Source organism: Zonotrichia albicollis, chromosome 2 (assembly GCF_047830755.1).
Source record: "Zonotrichia albicollis isolate bZonAlb1 chromosome 2, bZonAlb1.hap1, whole genome shotgun sequence".
Classification (NCBI taxonomy): domain Eukaryota; kingdom Metazoa; phylum Chordata; class Aves; order Passeriformes; family Passerellidae; genus Zonotrichia; species Zonotrichia albicollis.
The window spans coordinates 60,542,409-60,560,270 of NC_133820.1; positions in this window are offsets into that span (position 1 = coordinate 60,542,409).

Below are 17,862 nucleotides of genomic sequence, written 5' to 3' on the forward strand. Positions count from 1 at the left end.
AGACTTGGCCCTCATCTGTTTTCAGTCTCCCTCACGGCAAGGAGAACTAAAAGCAATAGATATGATTGGGCTTTTAAGATCATACTTAACTGGGTGATGCTTATTCTTTGAAGTTGAGCATTTCCAAATAACACAATACATGGTAACCTACCTTCCTCTGTCCTCTGCCACCAGTATTCACACTGGCCCAAATTTGAGTGACATGCCCATGAACAGACTTCACAAAGATCACAGGCATGTGGTGGCTGCAGCTCTGCAGTTTGCACTGGTTTGCATTTTTTGACATCCTCAATGTGTGAAGAATTGAAGATTCTTTTGATGAAGATATTTTGGAAAAACGCTTTGCTGAAATATTTTGCTGAAAACATCAGTAGTGCTTTACTAAATAATATTGACATGTAAATGTAATTTTAATTCCTTCTGAGAAGGTAAGTGCTTTTTAAAATAGAGTTGGCATTAATTTACACTGCTAACAATCTACTGAGAACCTTAGCCCTCTGCATGTAATTTATGGATTACAGAGTAACATTACTGTACTGTTTGTACTAATGTTCAACTCATGTTTTTAAGGCTGTCTTGAGAACAGTGGTTAACACAAATTTTAAAAAAGGAACCTAAAAAGGGAAGAGAAGCACATTTTTGGCAGATAGTTTTATATGAAATGCAGTTCTGCAGAAATCTTTCATAACCTGTGTCATGCCCATGAGCAGGGCAAACAAAGATGTATGAAGGAAGTTCTCCAAATATTGGAGGAAAGAAAAGAGAGTAAGTAATGTAATTCTGCAGAGGCATATCTAAGTTTAGATGTAACTGTAACGGTGTGGGCAACAACATCCCACTGACTTTGTGTTCCTGAAAATGGGGTGCTCTGAACACCTCTGTCACAGCACCAGCACTACTGCTAACATTAGTCTTCATGCCATATGGCACTTTTTACTCTTCTGAAGTGTTGTGTTGAAAATTTGTGCTTGTTTGAATCCTCAAGCATATCTAAGGCATCAGGATATATTTATTTTTTCTGAATAAGAAAATCTTAACAGAACTGGGGTTCTTGCTGGCATTTCTTCTCACACACCACATAACAGCAACCATTTCTAAATAGTGTGGTTTATTTAGTAGTTTTGCTTTTCAGTTACCTACCTCTCGTACTTGTGTATTTGCAAGTCCTCCTTGTTCATCCCTGATTATTTCGTATGTCAGATTTAGTTATCTCCATTGAAAGGCCTTCACACTGGTGGCTTTTCTGTTTAGATGACTCAGTGGCGAAGAATTTAGCAGCTCCCTTTGGGCTGTGTTCAGGTGTAGCTTGTGCAGAGAGCCTGCTGTGGCTTTGCCCAGTCCTAAACAAAGCTACAAGAGCTACTAGATCTGCTGTGACTCGTTTTCAGACTACTTGAGGATTTGAAATTTAGTGCAGCTTCTTGGTTCTGTTTGAGGTGATTTGGTCTTTTGTTTTCCTTCCTGTTTTGCTTTCAATCGCATTTATGTACTGGGCATGTGATCGCTCTTCACTGTAGATAGCTGATGTAAGTTGTTTTCGTCTGGCTGCGTTGCTTCATACGGAATTTCTAGTGAGCCATTTCCCAGCTCCAGTCCAGCACCTCAGACGTGCTTTGGGAGATAACTGGTGGCGCCCGTAGTGCTGCGCTGCCTGCCCCTCCCTGTCCCTGCCTGGGCAGCGGTGGTGCCTTGGGCAGGCCATGAGCAGCAGCAGCAGCGCGCTGGAGATATTCCCGGCCGCCGTGACTCAGCAGAGCGCTCCTCGCCTCGGTCTGCGGCTCACCTCACCCTTGGCAGAAGCGGACAGAGGCATGCTTCTGCCTAACAGCGTCTTTTAATCTGAAACAGCAGGTTTCTTTCCTTCTTTCAATTTTCGTCTGTTTAATGTAAACAGCTCCTCAACGAGGAACTGAAAGTAGGCAGCTGAGGCAGAGCTGCAGTGCCTGCCTCTGAGTCACATGCTGCTCTGTTGCAGGAGGCTGTTAAATTTCATCTGCTCTTAAAATCTTGCTAGAGCAAAGTTCCTTCTCCGTTTGTTAAATGAAAGTGCTTTTCGTTCCCAGTAAGTTGTTGGGACTGTTGGCTGCATTCCCTTTTCAGAGATAAGGGCATCCACCATTGCCCTCCTGAGAAGAAGCAGCTCTTTGAGGAGCTTCACAAAGACCAGTAAGCAGAAAGCAGTTTGTTTAGGATACAAGTATTTAAGCTGAGTATCATCAGGCAGGTGGTGGCAGATGATGAGCTGCTCTCATCTTTCAAAGTCACTGAGAGATTTGCTGCTGTTCTCCCAGAGGATTGTGCATCAGGCTTGAGCCTGAGCAGTCCAGCTGAACTCTTGAGATCAGTGACAAAGTCTTCATCACTTGAAGGAGTTTGAAATAGGGTGAGACTGTGTCTCTACCCCAGACAGGGATTTCATGTGCTTTTTTCAGTTTTAGATTCTCAGGGGGAAAAGAAAATGGTTTCAAGGATGAACCTGTGAAAGGTTTCAGAGGAAGCAGGACTTCAGTCTGCTTAACTGTGGTTTAGGTGGTAATGGCATTTTTCCTCCACCAATTGACCATCAAAACTACTCTTGACATTCAAAGCAGCAGGGGACATGGTTACCAGTCCTTATTCCTATCCATCCAAAAATACCCAAATACACTCTTACCCAGATTTTCCAAACATCTGCCCAGATCTGTTCAGAAAGATCTGCAAAGTGATGTTCATTATGTCCTGTTGCTTGAACTGGAATAATTCCTTCCCTGGCATGATTCTGTTGTATATTTGTGCACATAAATATTACTGGGTATTTACTGGGTATTTATCCCAATCATGCCTTTTTTTTTTTTTTTTTTTTTTTTTGTTATAGTTGCAGTAGATCTGCTGGTGGTCTCTTAGGTGTCATAGAACAGCAGCAGAAAATTTCCTGTGTTCTTTCAGATTATGAAAAAACCTGAAGCAGATTTGTCACTTGTTTTCAGACAAGTGTCTTGCAAGATTTCTTGTACAGGAAGATGGGGCAATATTGCTGAAAATAATATAGCACTTCAATCCAGCTTTAGGCATCATTATAAAATAGTTTCTTCTACAATACTGTTGAATGCTGCTTATTGCTCCTACAAGGAAAGCAAATAATAAAGCAGCTCCACTGCTTTGGAAGTTGGAGCCCATAAAGGGGAGGTATTGAGTTTAGCCAATTGAATGATAAGTGTGAATTCTCAGGTTAAGCACTTTAAACAGGTCCTTCTGGGACCTGTTAAACCCAATAACTTAACCATGGCAGATGACATTCCTGGTTCAAGAAGTTCCTGAACTGATGATTCCTGGAACTGGGGAAGGTATCCTGAGAACAGTCAGCAGATGTACATGTTCTTTAACCTGTTTTCTGAGCATCTGTTATTTGCCCCTTCCAAGAAGGGAATTTGAAGTAGGTGGACTTTTGTCAACTCAATGTGGCCACACTTATTTGAGTAGGACTGCAGTGCTGATAGAAGTATAGAGCTAGCATTTTGAAAAGATTTCATAAAAACTGGGAGCATAAAAATGGGAGCATACAAGGCAAAGGCTGTACAAATTAACAGAAAGGAGATGCTGCTCAAATAAATTTACATGAAGATACAAACTTTGGGCTATAACATGTACAGTTAGTTACAGGCAGTTTTGCCCTGAATTATTCAGCTGTATAAATGTATGAGTTTGCATAACATCCTGGAAAAACTTCTTATTTTTTGCATGGGCCAGGGGATAGTTGTTTTTTCTATGAGAAGGTACAAGTCATTTTCAGATAGCTTTGAAAGTGAGCTGAGCTTGATCAGGAGTTTAAAGTTTGCTGAGCTTTAAGCTTACCTTGCTGCTGTGAACAGCAAGTTTTGCCTTCTGTCTTTTTCAAAAAGTAGGTTTGTGCTGGGGAAATGGGAAACCAGTTATCAAGGGGTTGTGCATAACAAAATTGATTGTGACAGTGTGCCTTACAGACACTGAACCTCCTGTTCATAACTATGCTGTCTGCTTTCCCTGACTGCGTTTATATGGCATGCCCATGGCTGCTAAAACTGCTTAATGAGAAAAAGAACAGCTAATATAGCACTTAGGGAATTAATTGCAAAATTAATTTGGCAAACAGAAAAAGAACTGCCTGACTCTCAGAGATCTTTTTTCTTTTTCTTTTCTTCTCTGCTACTGGTTCTCATTGACTGTGTTGTGATGGTTTTCCTCTTTGCTACTCCAAACTCTCTGGTACCCTATGCCCTCCTTAGGTGCATCTTATGCCCAGCTTCCTACATCCCCTCAACCTCTTTGACTGAGGCCTTGTGATGCCTTGGGAGCTCCTTGGGAGCTTTTGTCTCCCTGGCATGCCTGAGGCCTGAAAATATCTACTGTTATTTCCATGCCTTAATCCCCAGCACTGACACCTCAAAGAATCAGCTGGGCCTCCTTCCATAATTGTTTCCAGCTCTTTGCAGATGTCAGGTGAGTGAAGCTTGGAAGCATGGAAAAGAGCTGGAAACCAAAAAGCCATGCTGTCACCAGCAGATCAAGCTGCTCTCCATGAAACCAGACTGTGTCCTTAGCTCCCCTATCATTTTGCAATCTTTTTACTCTCTGCCTGTCCTGCTCTGTCCATACCCATTTCAACACCTGCAATCCAGTCTCTGAGTTGAAGTGATTATGCCTTCTCACAGCTTTTCTTTTTGAACTTGAATAAGCTCTGTTTATTCTATATTGACAAGAAAACCCTTTGTAAGTATAATATTTTGAGCCTGAACTTGCATACATTCTCCAGGGCAACATGAGAAAAGTTCCTCTTTCAAAACAAAATATTTCTGTTGTTTTTGAAACAAAACCACATTAACAAAGACATCACTAAATATCATCAGTAATTCAAATAGATTCATATAATAGATTTACAATAAAACATACTGTATTCAAGTGTAAATAATATTTACCTGAGAAAAGCCAGACATGTGAAACAGTGAGTACTTGAAATACCCTCTTTTCCCCCTCTTCTTTTGTTCTAAACTTTCTAAAGACTGGACTGACATCACAATACTGTTGTTTTATAAAGAACATTTTGAGAGATAAATGAAGAAAATAGAATATTTCATTTATAAATAGAAAATAGATATTTCATTTAGAAATATCACAGCTTGAAGTTTGTTCTTTCTATTTCAAATTTCTGGCTGTGGCTTTTGTTTAGTTTTTACAAGACTGAGCTGGTAGAGAGCCCCCTTTATTGCTTGTCTTTGTGTTTCTTGAGGGGCTGGCACTCCTCTGGGGCTCCAGAAGAGCTCTATCAGTGCAGGAGGCACCGGCGTCATGTCTACAACCAACCCACCTGTAAGCTTGAGATCATGAGATAGTGACAGGTGACTTGTGCTTCTTCGGCTTGGTTTTTTGCATTTTCAGAAGATATCAACAACAAATATAACTATTTTAAAATCTTTACTTATTTACATGTGAATCAATGAGAGATTGATTTGTGGTATCTCCACGCTCAGCTATTTTTTATTTTCTGAACAAGAGTAACACTTCTGACAGTCACTCAGGCCTTAGTTTAATAAAAGAAGAAATCAAATTTAGCACGCCTCATCCCAATCCAAACCACTAATGCTACTTTACATTTATAAGGTTTATGGCAGATCAGATAGTGTCTGACTAAACCACTCCAATGCTTTGCCTGCCTGACAGCCGCAGGCCATGTTCCTTTGCCCTGTAAGTTAAATACTGCTTTTTTTCATGATGTGACAGCAAGGCTTGTGGTTAAAGGTACTGAAACTTTTCATTAAACTGAACCTTCACTGGCTGTTACACTGAGGTCCTCTCTGGAAATTGTTCCTTTTTCCTGTGAGCAAGTTCAGCTCATGTTTGCAGGAGATCTGACATGTTTGCTGTTGCAGTGTCATTTGCACTTTTCATTTATTTTGTTATATGCAAGCACAGGCAATGCTGTATGCTGTTTGTCAACTGCTGGTCACAGCCTGGGTGAAGAGAAGTAAAAAGGGGTTAAGATGGGGCTGGGTTGTGTAGGGGTTTCCATTTTTCTTCTCCCCAAGCTGTTCCCTGGGTGTGTGGTATAGATTAGATACCTCATTTTGGTATGATTGAGGGGAGGTGAGATTCATCCTTATTCTTGCATCTTTTGAAGAAAATTTGAAGCCAGTATTTTAACTAATTTACAGTATATCTGATTATTCTTTCTTAGTAATAGTGGTACTATTTACCTGTCTTTGAAAAGCTGCTGAAATTAAAGTAGCCTCAAGCATTCTTTAATTTAGGGTAGCAAAGTACATATTTTCAATAAGTAAGCATCCTGAAATTACTGGTTAAAGACTGATTTAATTCTCCATCCTAGTGCAATTCTTCAGTCTAACTCAAATACAATTTCACAGTTCGTTCATGCTGAACTAAACATATTTTATACTTTTTTTGTGAAATCACCTCAGACTCTTACACACCCATGATACTAATCACCTATTTAATGAGCACAACTGAAGAAATGGGTGTACTTACAGAGGTCAGGGAACACTGTATGAGAGAGGAAATTATACTCTTCCTAAAATTTCAAGAGTGGATTTTTTTTCTAGTAGAAAATTCAGCCCAATTTCAGAAGTGGATGATGTGAAATCCCACAGTAAATGGTGGAAATTTATAATAAAATCTAAAGAATCATGCCTACTTCCATACAGGAGAGTGAAGTTCTGAATTTTCTTTTTTTGATTGCATCCATTTCAGTGGCCAGATTTCTTGCAAGAAGCAGGTTTTAAGAGGGAGGGTCAAAATGCTGAGGAAATTTAAGGGGAAGCATGTGAGACAGATGTTCCTCTGCTGTCTCCCCTCTCCTCCCCTCCCACATCAATCTTCTAATGAATGATGAAATGCTGTTGAATAGTAACAGAATAATAGAATTTTTGAGCAGCATATGGGACAAAAAAAAATGTTAAAATGCAGTAAAAATTCTCTCCAAAGATTAATTTACATTAGAAAAAAATATGATCAAGGTGAAATTTCTAGATCTCTAAGTCCTATTAAAAAAAAAAGAAAAGAAAAAAGGACAGACTTTGTGATATTTCATGGATATTTGCAATAATACCTGTGCAACAACCATATCATCACTGCACATAATGGAAGGAACACAACGGATGCAGATTAGGACACAAGTATAGCCATTATAATACACGATTGTGTTCTGTAGTGATAAAGAAATTTAGAAAGACAAAGGGAGTAGCTGTTGCCTGTTGATGATATATTGTTCCTTCCCCTTTATAATGGACATAGTGTAGAAATATCTCAGCAGAATGATGAGGCTGCAGGTAGAAGAAAACTGCAATTACTTTAGAAAGGTGAAAAGTAACAGATGCTTTTAAAACTCCTGGGAGCACATTTGATGGAGGCAGCTGCAGCATTGTCATATTAATGTCTGTCAGTAAGACAATCCTCTGTATGATAAGAAGTCATGAGAAAATAAGCTGTCATCCTCAGTGTTGTGACCCTGCCAGCATCATCAGAGCAAGCCTGTCTCAACTGATGAGTCCCATCAGCTAGACAACAAAACTGAAATCAAGTAATTGTAAAAATAATTATTCCCTAAAGTAATTTTTTCCCTGAATATCAACCATTCCTTCAGCTAGCAAAAGATGACAGTCTTTATTTCCTGGTTATATTTGTAATTTCTCATTTTCCAGAATACTGTCTATAGAATTTTTTCCCTGCAGATGAAAGTTTGTACAATGTTAAATGTGATCAAATTTGCTCCAATTTGCATGAGAGCAGTAATAAATCATCGCTTTCACCCATGACTGCACTGTGCATTTCTGCACAATAAATCTTTGTCTCTCACGTGTTTTTCATGCTGATGAACCTTCCTCAATGTTATGCAATATCACACAGTCTGTAAAATGGCTACTAGGGAGCCCTGGTCATCATTCCAGTAATTTCCTGTGTGAGACTGGGATGGGAATATCTGGCAATATTTGATTTTGCAGCTATCACAATATCCTATCTTGCCTATCCTCTTGAGGCTGTTGTTATTGTCTGGAGTCATCTGCAGGCAGTCTGGTACTGCTTGCAAGTAGACAGCTCTGGGAATTTTCTTGCTTTGAAGCTTTGCTTGAGGAAGCTCTGCTTTCATCCAGTTTTCCCCCTTAAAGCTGTTGTCAGCTATCCTTTGCCGTTCTTTGGTTTGATGGTAAAGTGCAAAGGAATGCTGGGGTCTTATCTTCCCTTGGCTGGAATGCAGTCCTAACAAGCTAGAAATGATGTATTCCCACTAAAATCTCATAGTATCCTCTGTTGCCTGGCTTTGCTGATGCTTAGTACTACCAAGGCAGTGGTACTGTGCAGGATTCCTCACAGAACTCTGTGTACCTTTCTGCCCTGACCTTGAGCACTTCCCTAGTGGAAGATGCTATGAAGTGATGCCCAGCTGCTGAGCACCTTAAACAGGGTAAGGTGGATTGTACCAAAATATCTGTGTGTAGGAAGAAGAGTTTCTTCACCTTTTGACCCACATATCTTTTGTGCCCTCTGTGCATCTTCTGGATCTAGCTGCAGCCTCTGCACTGGAGATTAATGATACAAAGGTAAGGAAACTACAAACCAGGCCTTGCAGGGCCTACAAAACAAGGCACAAGGCCAGCATCAGGGATTCCATGATAATCCTGCTATTATCTGCACCTAGTCAGATACCTTTGGTATTTGTTGGCCATCACTGCCTCTCATCTCCCTGTGATTTACAGGAGCCTGTCCCCTTCTGTTGTATCTGTACAGGGAATGTATTCACAGATGTCTGAATGCAGCAATACGTACTGCTCATTAATGCCACTAACCATTTGCTTCCCAAAAAATCCCTGCCAACTTTTAGAAGGAAAAATGTCTAGCTACAAATCAGGGCTGGCATCGCCGACTGATCTGAGATCTGCTGTCAGCTTTGCCAAACTTTTGCTGTTAAATAGTGGGAAAACCAGGTAGGTTAGTAGTTTATATTTTAATTTTAAATTATGTTGATAGCTAGTATTTTCCATTGTGGCTGTTTGAGGTCAGATGCATCTGAAAATGGCTGGTGTGTGTAGATCCCTTTGGCTTGATAGTTGTTGTTCATCACTCCAGTGAATCTAGATGGTCTTATGCTTTTCAGCGCAGACATCAGAAGTTTCTTCAGATCACATCCTTTCTATTTCGGGATTTTCCCATGACTAATATGAATGGAGTGATATTCTTCTGACACCAGGTGCAAGTTCAATGTCACCAAATAGATTAAGAACATAAAACTGCCACCAAAACTGCTGGGAAATTATGCAAGGGGAGAATTCCTTTAATGACAAGGCTCAATTAATGGGAGATTTTTAGCTGTCATGTCATAAAGAGAAAATTATAGTCTCATTTCCTCTATAATTGAAAGAGAACAAATTTCCTTGCTTTATGATCTCTGGTTTGTGAGTAATTGTTTTATTTCTGCATACCAAGTCAGTTATTGTGGGATTATTGTCTTCTACGATGTGGCTTGCAGCCACAGTTTAAAAGTTTCCTTTTAAAGGAAACTATAATGTCCTAATCTATTTTTTTGGCATTATATCATTTATAGACAAAATGAACAGGATCAAACTACAGTTGAAGAATCATGACATTTTTAGCTAAGGAAACGTTCCTGATGAAAACATAGATTTTATTAGTGATAGTACAATTAAATAAGCCATTATCAACTTCCTACAGATCTCCTAAGAGTAGCTCTCTTTCATTCTGGAGCCCAAATTACGGAAGCAATCTTCATAAAGGCCACTTCCCCAGCTATAGCGCCTGCTGTGATATGATTCATGCCTTTTGTCTTCTACTTGGAATTTGGGGATGTTTATGAAGGACTGTTATAAATACTGCATCTAATTCCTCTTTTCACAAGATGCTTTATTCACAAGAAAAAAATAAAAAGAAAGAAAGAAAATCGCATCACATGTGTACGTCACATCATTTCCATTCCCACTGCCATCTGGCACTATTCTTGTTGCCTCCTTCATATCCATATCGAAAGGATGTGAGGCCAGTGGCAGGCAGACTCTGGAGCACAGGTTTCAGCACTACAACTGGGAGTTTAATGGAGTACAGGCACCTCTGAGACAGTGAGTCTGTGTAAATGGGAGTTTGAAGGCTGGAGCTGGAGACTTACATGCTTGGGAGCAGAAGTAATGCTTCAGAACCCCACTCTCCATGCTGTGTATCACTAGTGATCTAACACAAAAGTTATGAAAGTGAGCAGGTTAAATATCTCAGCTGTTCTTATGCTGTTCAGGCTTTCATTTTCCATAGCGAAGCAGAGGTATCATAGGTACCTGGAAAGTACCTGGCTGTTGATTTACCCTAAAGTGTTGTCTAAAAATACATGTCAGTTCTTTTGGCATGGCAATTTCCTTGAGACAGAAACTGCCATGTATCAGTACTAGCTGCAGCAGGATCCTTTTTCAAAGAAGAGAGAGTTTTCAAGGCTAAAAAATGATCAGCAGGATGATCAGCGCATACCCATTGCACTCATTTTCCCTCCTTAAGGTGAAGGGTGATGATGATGGTTGCATTCATATTCAAGCAGTCTATTTATGTGAACCATTATGCTAATAAGTGACAAAATTATTGGTTATGAAATTCAGATGGGCTTCCAAATACAAGGCAAGTGTGGCCTTGTGACACTTATCTGAAAAGCTAGAGAAGCAATTTGGCCATAGGTTCAGAGAGCTGATCTTTTTATAAAGTATACCTAGTTATAGGTTACACTGCTATCACCATTCCTCTCTGTACATCCTAGAATCAATGTCACCCTGACTTCTAGCAGTTGTGACAGGACTGGACATGCAAAAATAGTTGTCAGCAGACACATCCAGTCCTTCATGATCTGCATTTGCTGCCTGAGCTTCTGCCTCCCTTTTTGGGCCTGGGGCTCTGTGGCATTGACTTGGGAAGGCAGTTCAGCCAGACCAGACAGCTCCTGCCCAATGGCTCTGAGGAGTGCACACGAGGGACCAGAACCTGGAAGGAGGTGTTTAGGAGACCCAATACCTGCCTCAGCATCGTGAACAGAGCCCAGCTCAGAAGCACTGTGGGGTGCTCACTGTCTGGAAGCTCAGTGTTTGCCTGCTCCCTAGGACTGACACTTGTTTAAGTAAGAAATCTGAAACAGCATCTCTAGAGCCTGCAGGCAAATGAGCCCCAGCAAGCAGAGATATGGATGGAGCAGAAAAATGAAGCAGTTTGTGGTGTTTTGGTTTTTTGTTTTGTGGTTATTTTATCCTCCAGCTGAATAAAGGATAAGGTGGATTATTATACATCCTATTTTGTGGTCTGGCATTAAATCATTAAAGTGATTTATATTTGGGAAGAGTGATTTTTAATCAGCTGGGTACAAATTACCCAAACTGCAATAAACAAAACAAAAACTCATGAGTAATTCATATTTAATGAGTCAAAGGCTCAATTCTCATTTCAGTAGCTTTGTTCTCTGCCCTGAAATCCCAAAGAAGGACACGAAGCCCAGTGGTGGTTCTGGAGTTCCTCTATCTGATGTATCAGTCTGGGAGATTGATACATCAGATACTACTGATACTACAGGAGAAGCAAAGGCTGCATAATTCCAGGAAAAAAAAATGTAGCAAATGTGTTACAGTGGGTTGCGTGACTTTAGCATCCTTAAGGCAGCACTTGTGATTATCAACTATAAATGAAAAATAAATGGAATTAATTGCACTTCAGGAAGTACTTCTGGAGAGTTCACCGCATTCAGCTTCTTTGGGTGTGGGCTCCCCAGATGAACAATACCAGATTTTGAGTGCTGCTCTGACCGTGGCCGTGTGGCATCTCAGGACAGGAGCTGCTACCATGGGAGTGAAACCCTGCCTGACAGCACCTGGCATTTGCCACTGATCATGAAGGGAGTGCTGAGCACTGATTTAGAGTGGAGTCCTGTTTCTAGAGGGCTGGAGTTTGGCTGATTGGTTGGGTAATAGTAAAACAAATTTTCTGTTCATCAGCACTGATGTGATCAGGAACAGTAAAATCTGTCTAATCCATTGCATTTTCATCCCTGAACCTTCCTGGCAGTAATAGTTCCCCGTGAACTGGGTAACATAATTCTTATGCAAAACCAACTCCTGACCCTGCTTTATGCTGCAGGAGTTATGCAGCTTGATGCACTCATTCCCCTCTCCAAAATGACTTTGAAGCACTAAGGCATATAGTTTCAAATAGGATAGGAAAGCTGAGAGCTCCCACTGGTAAAATAAAGAGAGCTGAATACAGACTCCTCCTCTGAATTGCTTTTAAGAGCTGTGCTTTCCCCTGATTTATGAAGGGAAAAGAGAGTGTCTTTAAATGCAGCTGGTGCAACACTGCCTCCCTCTGCTGCATCCCGTTCCTCAGCCATGCTTCTGCCAGCACAAGCCCATTGCTGCTCCAGTGGAAAGGCAGTGGGCACCACAGATAAATGCTGGGACTTTTCTCATTTTGTTTTCCATGCTATTGATTCTACATGCCCACATGGATAGATCTAGGTCCTTGTGCTGGGCAGTTTCAGAGCAGGAGCTGAAACTTCCATCTCCCTTTGTGGAGAGGAAGTTACAATGAAGATATTCCAATTAAAAATCTTCAAATGACAGTACAAGACAGTGTTTCTTTGGTTTTTTTAGGAGAGCACATGGACAGAGCAGCCTCCACAATGCTGCCAACAATCACAAATAAATAGAAATCGACTAGGTCACATATTGTATATTTGTTTTTCACCTCAAATAGCCTTAAATTCACCTTAAATATAAGTAAGTGTTTCATAGACTTCCATGCAAAAGAATATATGTATATTGTATATACATATATGTATATATGTATACAATATACAAATATACATATATATATGTATGTATGTATGTATGTATGTATATGTATATTTTAAATGTATATGTACATTTTAAAATATATCTTTGCCACCATCCCACCAAAGCAGAGGCTGAGAGCAAAGCAGAAGGTGAGAGGAAGCACTCTCCTGTACCAGTTGATTGCTGAAAAGGCTGTTCTTGTCCTGTAGCAGCACTGTGGCTCACTAGGGGATACTTGTTTTTCTGAAATGGCCCTATGGCAGGCTGCCTAATTCACTGTGGCAAGTACAGTTGTGTAGCCACTTGCTTCTACTTCCCAGGACAGCCTTTTCCTCCCCCACAGATCTTTCCATAAACGAAAAAAGCACTGAAGGTACTTTTTACTCCAGTATTGACCAGAGCTCATCTGGACAGGGATTCTGTTCTCCATTGTGGGTTTCAAGTCAGGAGTTGGGCAATATCTCACTCTGACATTTCACAACTTTCTTCTGACTAACCTAGGCTACAACAATCAAATCTCCAAATGTCCTGCCAGGTGTCTTGAATTCTTATGGTTGTTGATGTCTAAGGAGATTTTGGCTTTAAGATTGCTGATTCAAGACTATTAATGCAAGACCACCTTTCAGACATCCCATGGATCAGTCTCCTGCACCATCATGCTCTCCAGATATGATGCATCAGGGGACACACTTCTGCTCTGCTCTCCCAAACCCAGACAGCCCCTGGGCAGCTGGCAGCAGAACAGCCCTTACAAAACCTGACCCTGGATTATCCATTTGTTAAATCACCCAAGCAGGTTTAGCTTGTAAGGTAAAGTCTTTGTTTTATAAGAAATAACCACACAGAGTTACTTTAACTGTTTCCTACCTCTTCTATGACAAAAATCTGTGTTTTTTAGTCAAGCAGCTGCGTATCAGCTGGCAGCTTTTCTAGCTGAAAATTGTAGTGCTTTTACACAGTTTGGGTTGGAGTCCTGGAAGACCATAAAATTTGATCATATGCCCCATATTTCAGCCCTGGAAGACCATAAAATTTGAGCATATGGCCCTTGAAAACATTTAGTTTTCTTTTGATTTCATAGGTGGGTTTCCAGTGACATGTGAACTGTAATCCCTTGTGTCTGGTCTTTCTTTGATGAGGCTGCCTGTTCTTTTGATCCAGTGGGATGCTATTCCTGCTAGTCAACAATGTCACACTCATTAATCAGTTTTGAAACTGTCCAGTGTCATCTCAGAAAGGAGGTTCAAAAGACAAACAGTTGGGAAAATTAAATTTGTGAGTTGTAGTTGGTTTTTAATTTTTTTCAGCCTCCACATATTAATCTATGGAATTCATCTATGGAATTTCTGTTTTTTTTCTGCCATAAGGGACAGCAAAATGAAACGTGCAGCTGATGTATATCTTTTCACAGAGCTCGAGAGCGCAGAGCACCACTAACTCAGAGCTTGCTTTTGGGGCTGAAGCAGGTTGCATCCAGGATGCTGGGAAAGCTCCCTGCTATCTTGCAGATGAAGGCTCGTGATTCATGCTCGGGCTGCGTGCAGGGCCGGGAGCGAGCAGAGGAAATCAGGAAATCCTTCCTCCCTCTCCCGCTACGTGTGGAGCGGCGCGCAGCTGGGCCGGCCGGCGTGGTGCCTGCCTGCCTGCAGACACGGCATCCCCGCCGAGCGCGCCCGCTCCTTATCTGAAACAAAAATGGACACCTTCCGTGCCCGCAGGACAGCCGTGCACTTCCTCCGGCCGTGTGTCCGTGTGTCCGTGCGTCCGTGCGTCCGTGTGTCCGTGCGTCCATGTCCCGCAGCACGGCCCCGGCTCGGGCAGAACGTGTGAGCCCCTCGCGTGTCCGCTGCGAGTGTTGGCCACAAATCCAGCCGCTGGGAGAGCTTATTCCTGGATGCCAAATAATGCTGGCTGGTAGTATTGACCTAGGAGAGCAGCCTGTGGAATATCTACCCACCTGCAGCAGCATGAATCCCTCCCACTCCAGTGCAAAAAAGTTGACGCTGTTCTGCAGCAGAATTGCCGTGTCCCGAGATGTAGGGGGGATTCACAAAGCCTCAGGCTGCCACGGGGTTTGTAGAAGTGCTTGCAGTAAGAAGGAGCAGATGCATAACAACCAAAGCTAAAGGCATCTGTTCCAAGCTTTAAAAAAAGATTTTACTTTTGTGCTTTTCCCCATTCCAAAAATGGAAAAGTCTGTTCAGGAATCCCTAGAGGCCGACTGTGTTTCATAAAGTGAAATTAAAAAAATAAAACAGCAAGTGGTTATTGGGAAAGAGAGCATATGTAAAATGTAAATTGGATCATAAAGACCTGAAAGGGGAGCAAACATCAGCTACCTCTGGTGTGCCAGATGCTGGAGGCCCTTCCAGGCCCTGCCCATGGAACAGCATGCTGCTAAATGAGAAAGTCCATCATCTTTTAGCAGCAAAAGGGAAACTCAATTCCATAGCAACCACATGATGTCTGATATGCTGGAAAGGCAGATTCATTATGGGAAAAGAAAGCTGTGCCTGGCTTGGAAACGTGAAACTGCCACTCTGACTATGGGAGATCAGAACAGATGCCATTAGAGTGAGATACAGGATGCTGGGTTACAGAATTGGAAGGAGGTGATTTGTGACAATTTTCCTCTCTAGAGTGGGGAGTAAAGAAGAAAGAATTATTTTCGTCATCTGCTAATTTTCAATAGTTTAATTTGACTTCTGATTGTGATTTAAGTTTTACTAATATTTATTGTACATATCTGCTGCATCATGACAAGGGAGACAGGCAGCTGAAGAGTGTTGTACCTTTGTAATCTTCAATTATAGTTGTTATTTTAGTACAGTTCACAGTCATTCCCTGCAATACAGAAGTGGAAAGTTCAACTGCCTCTCAGAAGAGCTGGATTGGGACTGGAAAATGTTCAGAGCAGGATGTCAAAAGTGGCCAAAGGAATGTTTATTTCTTCTTCCCTACAAGAAATAAACAATACAGTTCTTCTAGCTGGAAAAGAGGTGACAGTGGAGAGAGGAAGGCAGTCTCTAAGTGCTGGGGCAATAGGGAACAGGAGAGGGTTTTCACCATCCGTTCCAGCGCAAGAATGAGGGAAACCAGTGGGTAAGACGTTTCAGGGCACAGCCCAAGGTGATTCCTCAAAAGTCTATGGGCTTTGTGAGCTCCTCGCCACAGGAATTGGAGGCTGATAAAGGTCTTCATGCATTTCATTCTCACCAGAGAAATCAGTGAAGGGTTGGTAAACACAAACACAGCCCATATGGTCCAGGCAGTCACTGCCCTGCAGGTTGTGACTGGCCGGCAGGATGTTCTGGGCAGTATCTCCACAGGCATTTCCTTGCTTAAACATTTCTCTAGGTATCTACTTCTGGTCATTGTCAGAAGGGCTAAATGATATTTGATCCAAGCTGATATAGTTTTCATATTCTCAGAGACTTGGCATACAGGCAGTGGCTATTTTTAAAAAAGGTCAGAAATCTCCAGTGGATGCCTCTGTCCTGCCATGTTTCCTATCTGCTGCTCCTGTTGCAGCTCTGTTGAGCTTCCCCACTGTGCGTGTATCTGTCTGACCTCAACCCTCAACTCACACAAATTCCACCCTCCCTGAAGGAAAACCCAGGTGCAGAGTGGGACTAAACCCCTCCAAACCATTGCCCCTTGGATGCCAGGGCACCACATATGTGTAGGGCTTATTGTGCTAGATTTTGGACCCTTACGGTCTGGCCCAGTATTGTACTGCCATCAAGAATGAAAGAATTCTTTCTTATGACTTTCTTTTCAAGGTTACACCAGAATTTCCATTTGTCTAATTCTCCAGCTTAGAGTCTGTCCCATATCCCTGCTGAATTTACATTTAAAATGTGTGTAGCCAGCGCTCGTCCTTTGCTGTAGTCATTCTTGGTTAGCACATAGAAATTCTACTGTGATATTGGCAACTGTAGTTGGTTAACTTATTATGTGTCCTTTCATTTGCTTATCAGCTGTATTTGGGGAAAAGAGGGTTTTGTACAAAATGTTTCATCCCTGACTGCGGTAGGCTGGAACCTGATCCTGCTCACGAGTGCACAGGGCGCTGAGGTTTGGGTTACATATTTGTAAAGAGCCTGTGGAACTATTCCCTGTTTTTGTGACTGTGTTGCCCTCTGCTGACTGGAAACGGTTTGGAAGATCCTGCAAGTCCCCACAGAGCAGCTCAGGCGCCTGAAGGCATTCTGCAGCTTATTCCGGGATGTATTTTTGACCTGGGATGACAACCATGCTCTCCTATCTAAGGTTAGCCGTGAGGCAGAGTTGGGAATTCCCCAATAATTCAACAAACGGAATATCCCTCTCCATCCATATTTTCAGCTTAGCTGATATTTTATTCAAGTTTTGACCCTAATAAACAAGTAAAAATTAAATTGACAAAGCTTCAAAACCCACTCTTTATCTCCTGTGAGCAGTATCTAATGCCTCTCATCAGCTGGTTTAAGAAAATCACAACATGACACACTGTATGGAGGGAAGATGGAATTTGACAGTAGCTTGCACAAGAGCTAGTTTTCAAGGGCAGGAAAAGGAGATGGCAATTATTTGAAAATAGATGCAAGTCTGTGCAAAGAGAGAAATCCATCAGGAAATGTAAAGCCAGAGATGATTACGTACTCAGGGCATGAACCACTCCAGACTCATCTTCAGAATTGAAAGAAAACTCTATTACTTAGTTAAAATGTGCTTTCCTACAATCCCTAAAAAAGCTGTTGCCCTGGACCCTGATCCTTTCCCAGGAGGAAACTGAGGAGCAGCATTTATTGAAATGTTAACAGAGAGATTTGTGTCAGGTGGAGAAAGAGAAGCCTGCCCTTTGACATGGTGGGTTCCTATCTCAAACACAGTCTCTCACATAAAAATTGCTTTGAATAGCTCCATCAAGATTTCAGCAAACTCTTGTTGATAATGCATGCCTCCTATTTGTCATCAGCTTTGAGACTTAGGATTGAAAAAGCAGAGTCTGAGCTGGAGGCAGTATTTACTTTATTTACAAGGGCTGAATGCA